The sequence below is a fragment of the Orbicella faveolata genome, unplaced genomic scaffold (genome assembly GCF_042242905.1).
Source record: "Orbicella faveolata isolate gen_17 unplaced genomic scaffold, um_ofav_v1 contig_27, whole genome shotgun sequence".
NCBI classification, from domain to species: domain Eukaryota; kingdom Metazoa; phylum Cnidaria; class Anthozoa; order Scleractinia; family Merulinidae; genus Orbicella; species Orbicella faveolata.
The window spans coordinates 9,580,762-9,588,844 of record NW_028301555.1 but is presented as its reverse complement, the minus strand read 5'-3'; the positions used below and the strand labels follow the sequence as shown (position 1 = coordinate 9,588,844).

The following is an 8,083-nucleotide window of genomic DNA, read 5'->3' as shown; positions in this document are numbered from 1 at the left end:
AAGGTGCACGCGCTGCACTATGCAAATGAGCTACTTATGTACGCGTCAGACTTTCCCTTTAAAAAACTTTTGCAAACTCGCCAAACAAACAGAAGCAATAAGAAACTATCAACAACAGGGTTTGGTTATGATTAAGCATTGTTTGGGAAACTCTCAAATTAACTCGATACCAGAGTAAAGAGCTTTCTTTCATAACTTTTCTTTACAGAACAAACGCAAGAGCTTACGCGTTCAACTAACGCGAGCACATATTATTCATTCACATCGCGAAATTGAGGTCTTGTTTTCGACCCTGAAAAACTCACCTTTTCCATTTGTTTAGAGCATAAAGCTACATATAAGAGCCCTGGATCTAATTCCCTGCTTTATTCCATAGTTAGTGGCAAAGCTAAAGTGTGAAAATCACCATGCAATAAACAATTTTATTTATTGTGACGCCTTGACCAAATCATGTCCATATTTGTTTGTTTATAATAAGTTACTGCTGCATTTGTTGTTAACTAATGTTAACACAAGTTTGCTTATACTTCAAAACAATAACTGACTAAAAGTAAAGATTATTTACATTCATATGTGCAAGTCGAAATATTTGCATAGAAAAATACCAGTAGCTGGTCAATCAGCATACATGTCACAATGTATATTTAAAATATTAGGGACAAAGCCCATTTTAAACTGGGGGACTTGAAAACGAGGGCCGGGTGTGAGATCTGTAGGGAGGTCTGGTACCTCATACTAAAACAAAATAAATGTCATCCTTGCGAAAAAGTGGCCGGGGAAGGGTGGGGATGCTGCTACACTACTGTCTACTAAGGTTGCTGTTTGTATGTTAGTACACAGTAAGGAGAAAATTGAAAGCATTTATACTTGTGCCCCTTTAACTAAGGGTGGCAAATTAGAAGACCAGAATGCCATTGAAAGCCAGAAGTTAACTTCATCCTTAAATCGTGGTTGGTAGTTTGTAGGCAATCTCAAAAAATGCTCAATCAATTTTTGAGAGAACTGAACATTATTTCAGGGATGCCAAAACAATAACTGATTAAAAATAGAAATTATTTACACTCATATGTGCAAGTTGAAATATTTACGTAGAAAAAATACATGTCTATATATTAAACAATGTATACTTGTTTACTTATAGAAGACTGCCATAAAACTTCCTCTAGCTGACCTTAGTTCAGAGACAACAGCAGAAGCAGTAGCAAGTTTGTAGGGAGGTCTGGTACCTAATAGTAAAACAAAATAAAACATCATCCTTTTGAAAAAGTGGGGGTGGGGACTAAAAGCCCCCCTCCTCCCCGCACTGTCCGTAAAATAAAATAAATTTGACTTATGTATAAGTTAATCATTGTTTCTTTCTCTTTGGCACTGAGTCATTTGAAACATTGACCCATGATCTGTGTCTGTCTTTCCTCCCACGCGTGTTCCCAGACTGACAGGAGACGGCACGTTGTACTCTGATGGTGTTGTTGTTGTAGCCAAACATCTTCATGTCAGGGTTGTCATTTCTTCTTTTTCACCATCTTTTCCGAATGAACTGAAATAAAAGTAAAAAAAAAAGATATTTTAAAACCATAATCAGAGTAAGGTTATAAAGTTCAAACAAACGAGAGACAGCTGACAGATAGTTAACTTATGTTGACATAAAAAAAAACCGGACATAACAACAACAGTACTTACATAATTCTACATCCTTAGGTTTGAAATGTTTCTCACAGGTAAACACCTTGTCACTGTCGATCTGTTTTTGGAAATCTTTGTGAATAACTCTTGTTTTCGTGATCTCACTCAGCCACTCTTCTCGCCACTTCTTGTACTCGGCATTTCGTGCAGAGGGCAGTTTCCAGATGCCGATTCCTTTCGTCCTCCGGCACGTACCACAGCTAAAAACCGTTATCGCCGGGCATTTTACTTTCGAAGTGATAAACTTTTAAAAACCATTCACGATGACAGAACTACATTTCTTAGCGTATAAAACACGTCAAATGACCACACGTTCGCTCGCAAACGACGCCATCTTGAATTTGAGTGTGCACGGTCATTGTCACGTGACTTTGAAAAACTCAAACGATAACCTATCTCTGTGAAGTTTGCCGGTCTTCATAACCAGTTCCCTCCACTAACTATGCTTATTCCCTGCCATCGCTGTGAAAAATCTGCAAGACAATCTCGCCACTCTCACCATTTGATCACGCAACGTGACAACATCCACGCGAGAGCCCGCGACATGTGCGTGGATCCGCGCGTATAAATGACGTCAGGATGGCGCAATTTGTTCTAAAAATAGAAAAATTGTCCCATATCATAGGTGCGCGCGGATCCCAAGACTTACGGTCTCCGTCCCCGATTATGGCTCCTGGTGGAAGAAAAATTTGTCTGCACGAGAAAAGGAAGTCAGTCCAGCGTCAATTTTGTGATAAAATGCATTATTCAGCGCTTGGTGCGATGATGTTTATTAAATTGCTCCTTTCTTTGAAAGCCAGGGAGTATTGTGTTTGGCAAAACAAATATTTCTATGATTTAACCAGTCCGGGATCGTTATCAGATTTGATAACCTCGACCAAAACAAACCATTAACCAATCGCTGCGCAAGTTTTCGTTCACGTGACATTATTTGGTAGCAACAGTGTATAATTCAATATGGCGGTCGATGGGGCGCTGCGATGAAAGGAGTTACTTTTTTCACAACATCACAATGCAATTTCATTTAATTGTAATTGTATGTTTGCTTCGCAATAGGTTACTGGATTATGGAATAGAAACAGAGATGTATGGAAGAAAACTGTCTTTGTCCAAAAGCTACAGCGAAAAGTTTCATTTTCAGATAGACACCGTATAATATTTGTTCCGAGTAAAAACACACGAAGGTAGACAACAGTTATTCTGTTCACAAAAGCGTTGTTTATTGATACTAATATGATAGCTTCTATTTTCACTTAGACTTCATTTTCTTGGTAGTTGGCGAAGCTGGCTGTTCAACAGTCTGTATAAAATATAAACGAAACACTAACAGTAAATACATCTTGAGTTCACAAATTGACACTGAACAAGTTGCTTCTATATTCCAAGCAGAGAGCTGTAACTGAATTTCGTTCAATTTGCATGAGCGAAGCGTGGTTAGGACCGAAACATCTCCTACTATGATTCATTACTATGAAATGGAAATAACAGTATCGAAACAGTTCGCGACCCTCCCTCTGTCGACTCTCTGTCCAGATATACTGAAGATAGAATAGCTTACCTCGATGGTCATATCCCATCCCACGCCTAATTCCATTTCTGCGATTGCTAATTCAATCCCCTCTGCCGTATTGTACATTTCGTTTCCATCTTTGATGCACTGGAGTTCTCTTTGTCGTTGTGGGCTCGCCTGATATGGTTCTGGCACAACAACAAAAATATAGCAGGTATATTTACTTTAATTCGTGATACACCTCCGTTCAGTGGAATGGGTACATGCAACACTTTATGTCGTGAGATGTGACAGTAAACTTGGAAGTCTTGGCATTTCCGGAAAAAAATTGTTTTATTTGTAGATTAGTAGTCTATTGTTGTGCATTCGGTGATATGGAAAAACGCTTTTAATGACCGATTCATATAAAAGAAACTATAATTCAAGTAATATGTTTTCGTACCATAGTTCACTCGCTAAATCCCACAATAAGCTTCATTATATAACGACTGGTGTGCCAGAAAACTGACCTAGCTTGGCCGGCATTTCCGGAAAATATTTCAGGACCGCGAGTTGTTGAAATTGACTCTAAAATATAGGCAACTTACCCTTTAACGTGATTGTCGATTTTCCCGCAGTCCGAAAGGTGTTTTAGTTCCCTGTTTATGAAGTATTGCACCCGGCCTATCTGTCTTCCAGCAACTTCTCTCAAAGTGTAATTTTTCTTAGCGCTCTTGGATACCAGACTGTGGCACGTCTAGAAGTGTCTCGGGTATTTCTCTAATTTCCGGCAAAACACAACGAAGTGCGAACGAGTCTTTGTTTCCAATTTTCAAGAAGGACATGAAAAGGAGTTCCTTCTGGCCCCTTGGTTTTGACCTCATGGTAACCCTTCAAAAGAAAATAAACAACTAATGTTAGATTCGCAAGTGGTTTCCCGACCACCTGGACTGCCGTACCATGAATCGAGCGACTCACTAAGAGCTATAATTTTTTCTGAAGGGGCTTGGATGATTTATGTAAGTTACTTTTACGTACCCCTTGATTTTGCCACCAGTAATTCTTAAAGTTGAATGCTGCGTGTTTGTCAGGCCTAAAAGGAACGAAAATTTTATGCTGCAAAACTCGACAACAGTAAACCTACCCTATGTAATGACCAAGCTATATCCACAAAATCGACATAAATTTGCTATTTTGATTCTATGGGTACCAGCATCCGCCGTCTCAATACCTAGGAACATATCGATTACAGCTGTAAATATGGCCGCCGTTACAAACAACACATCGCAAATCAAAATACCCCCGTGCACTTTTTTCACAGATCGTGCACAACACTAAAAACACGTTAAATCCCAAGAATATGGCGTGAAGATTAACGACATATTTTTTGTGATTTTCGCAAAAATCTCCAGGTAACTTAAATCTAATGACAAAATGAAAAACATACCTGGTTTGGATGCAAAATTGCAAGCGCTGTTTCACTTTACGAGTAACATTTTACATCGTTTACGCCGGTCTTCAACCGCCATCTTCAAAACACGTGAGGCTCCTTCTTTTCTGGTAATTATCGAATAGAATTATGGGTAAATTACCCGAGTATAATCGAACAAATAACGAGCAAAGCGAAGTGAATACGAAAATTCCCTGTTTTTGAAATGGCCGCCATGTTGTGACGTCACATGGTTATCAAATCTGATAACGATCCCGGACTGTTAACATATATTTCCAGGATTTTCAGAGTTGCTCGGACTGACCAAACATTTACATTCCCTAAAGAGAGAGCAAATAGGTACTGGGCGTTCGCGCCGTGGTTTATTAACGTTAATTTCACTAACGTTAATGTTAATTTTTTTTGAGGAATTCTTTTTTTGTAAGAATATCAAATTTATAGACTGCTTTGCCTTTTGAATCCAACGTAAATTATCTCAAAATGAAGTTAAAGACTTTCTACTTTGCGAGATGACAAATAGTGTTTGACCCAGATGACACTAAAACGTTTAAGCTAATCTGTTGCAAATGCTGCAAAACAAAAGCAGAAACCGACACAGGGTAGGATGATTTTTTGAAAGTGTACTATGTTTCAGCTGGCTAAACCAGCCTTCTTCAGGTACAATGAGAATTTACACTGGGACGTGTTTTTATGTAGCGTATTTTCGTAATACCGGAAATACGTAGAACTAATGACTGTGTAAATTAAAGATAAGCATACGGTAAAATAAAATAATGAAATAACATAATCAAAGGAAACAATTAATATGTTTCTTCGCGGATGTTCAGACCATCGGGATCAATTGTTCTGCCTTTTTGAGTGGGGTGGGGTGGTACTCCCAGAAAAATTGGGAGGAGGTGTACGGCTCGCTTCCAGCTGAAACCCTCACCCTACTTTTGACCAAAATTTGCGATTGTCCCTCCCTTATTTATGACCTGACCAAAAATTCGACACCCTCGGCTGGCACAGTTAAACCTAAACATAATTTATGAACGGCTTTTGATGATTGTCTTATTGATAATGATCAAAAAGTTGCTTCTTCTAAACAACATATCCAATTCAAGACTAGGGTGCAAAAACCGTACCCTATTTTGGACCAAAATTGATACCCTTTTTATGACCATAAAACGGCTCAAAAACCATACCGTACCATTTGGGGTCGCACATACCTTAATAGCCCATAAAAGGGTGTACCTCTCCCGGGACACTAAACACAATAACCTAGAGACAGTAAACACCATAAATTGTTGAAAAGAGAAGTTCGAAAAAGAATCAGACAGGCTTATTGGGACCACGTGAACACTACGTTTGAGGAATCAGTTGGTGATTGGCAAAGTCCTACTTGCTGCAGTAAACGTTTCTACTCCTTCATTAAACGTGCACGTACAGAAAAAAGAAACTTGTATTTCCTCCTTGAAATTAGGAGATCTAGTGCTGACTGACTCGTCTGCCGGGCAAAGCACAACTGTTAAATAATAATGTCGAGAGTGTTTTCTCCCAGCCTGGTCCAGTGAAGCTTGCACACATTTCCGAGGCAGCATTAAACTTACTATGTCCGGCAAGGACTGCCATCTTGATACAGTTGTGGCTCCTTGAATTGACACTTCGGTGCAAGGGGTCAGAAAACTACAGTCTGAGAAGTTTGATTTCAGTTTGGTATTTGTTCGATGAGATTTTCCATTTATATTGTTTGTCCTTCAGTTTTGAGCTTGAGTAATCTCAAACAACACAAAACATAACTAGTGAAAAATATTTTTACACTAGAAAAGTTGATACTTCGGTTAACTTCGGTTAACTTCGGTTAGCATTAACCGGCTTTCGAACAACCTGGTTTGTTGAGGGTCTCTGCTCACCTTTCATAAAGAATCGCTTTTACAGTGTATCAACAATGTCGCCCCACACAGCAGCAAATAAAGATTAATATTTAGTTAACTGAACCGTGATATGTTCTATGATTTGATTTCGTCAGCAAAGTTAAAATATAAGAATCATATGACTTGCTACGTAAGCATCATGCATGAGCTAACATCACGCCACTGCCATGTCATCATTGAAAATAAGCATGAAATATGCTAAACAAATAATCACGTCTTGGTTCAGAAGTGCTGAGATTTAGCATTGTATAAATTTTGATAATTAGTTTATTTTTGTTTAACTATTACAAAGAAACCTGACTAGAAACATCGACCTCCGTAATCATGTGATCATCAGGTGATTCATCAACATTCAGTTCGTTTTTCCGAAACGAAAGGAAAACATTCTGTAGTCATCCCTTGCTTTCCTGCCCTTGGATTTTCGGCGGTTTTAAGGAAAAGAGATGGCACTGTGCGGAGTTTTCAAAAATAGCTCAGTGTGGAGAATTTGATACTTTTCGGGGCCTCCCGGTATTGTTAAGGGTCAGCGTTAAGAAAAACAGAGAGAGCCCAATATTATTTCTAATCCTCTCAAGTGTACAATACAAAAAACTGATTACGTAGCAAATGTATTCCTACGGCTAACAAAATTCAAGGCTACAGCTTAATACAATCTAACAAAGAAACTTGAGGATCAGGTTTTTTCTTGGCTTGAAGCGATTGTCATTACTTAGGGAAAAAAAGCGAAAATTGGGAAAGAGAAAAAAAAAGGTCCCTCGAGAAAAGGAGGTCAATCCAACGTGAAAAAAAGACATTATTTAGCTTGCCGCGGTAATGTTTATTAAATTTCTTCTTTATTTGAAAGCCAGGGAGTATTATGCCTAGCAAAACATAGATTTCGATGATTTATCATATATTTTCACGATATTCAGAGTTTTTCTTTTTCTCTCCGGCTGACCAAAGATTTGAATTCCCTAAAAAGGAAACAAGCACAGCTCTCAGTGGGGCCTAAGATACTTAGCTTAAGCTTGTAAGTTCTTGATATGTAGGGGAAACGTAAAGAAAATATTCGATGAATCAGAAACCCCTTTGGTTCTGATTCAACGAACTGTATGATGATCATCTGCTAAGATCTAAGTCGTGAAGGTTGAGAAAATAAGTATTCAGGATCGGTAAAGATCTGTGAAGTCAAAGATCAAATGTACTGTCATACAAATGCTGAGATACAGCATCAAGTGCAAGCTCCCCTTGCCTGTTCCAGGCTCTCAGTTTGTAGGGACGCGCAAACATGCAGGGAAGGTGGCGAGCACAATCTGGGGATCTGGGGATTGAAAGGTTGTTCGGAAGCCGGTTTACGCTAACCCAAAATTAAAAGTTAACTTAAGTATTATTCTTTCTCGTAAAAAATTGTTTTTCACTGCTTGTACTTTGCTTAGTTTGAGATTATTTAAACTCAAAACTAGAGAGCAAACGATATAAGCAGAAAACTCCACCGAAAAGTTACTAAACTAAAAGCAAAATTTTCTCTAAACCTGGGTTAGCTCAATCAGGCTTTGAAAAACCCGCTCC

The 8,083-nt window shown here is 38.6% G+C and overlaps 1 long non-coding RNA gene and 1 pseudogene across 8 annotated transcripts; both read right to left on the bottom strand.

Annotated features, from left to right (window-relative positions):
• Positions 1-402: 402 nt before the first annotated feature.
• LOC149107504 (uncharacterized) lies at positions 403-2,353 on the bottom strand (annotated as a pseudogene). The gene is made up of 2 exons (XR_016209362.1): positions 1,681-2,353; positions 403-1,537 (listed from the first exon to the last, which is right to left on the bottom strand). The product of XR_016209362.1 is annotated as an uncharacterized LOC149107504 (transcript).
• A 339-nt stretch (positions 2,354-2,692) lies between these two features.
• Positions 2,693-4,881, bottom strand: LOC149107503 (uncharacterized). Of its 7 annotated transcripts, XR_016209368.1 has the most exons (5): positions 4,620-4,880; positions 4,211-4,265; positions 3,781-4,063; positions 3,242-3,381; positions 2,693-2,983 (listed from the first exon to the last, which is right to left on the bottom strand). It is a non-coding gene; the product is annotated as an uncharacterized LOC149107503 (long non-coding RNA). The 7 variants fall into 7 exon arrangements; XR_016209365.1 differs by having other exon boundaries at positions 3,781-4,403; positions 4,620-4,881; XR_016209367.1 differs by having other exon boundaries at positions 3,781-4,265; positions 4,620-4,881.
• Positions 4,882-8,083: the final 3,202 nt, after the last annotated feature.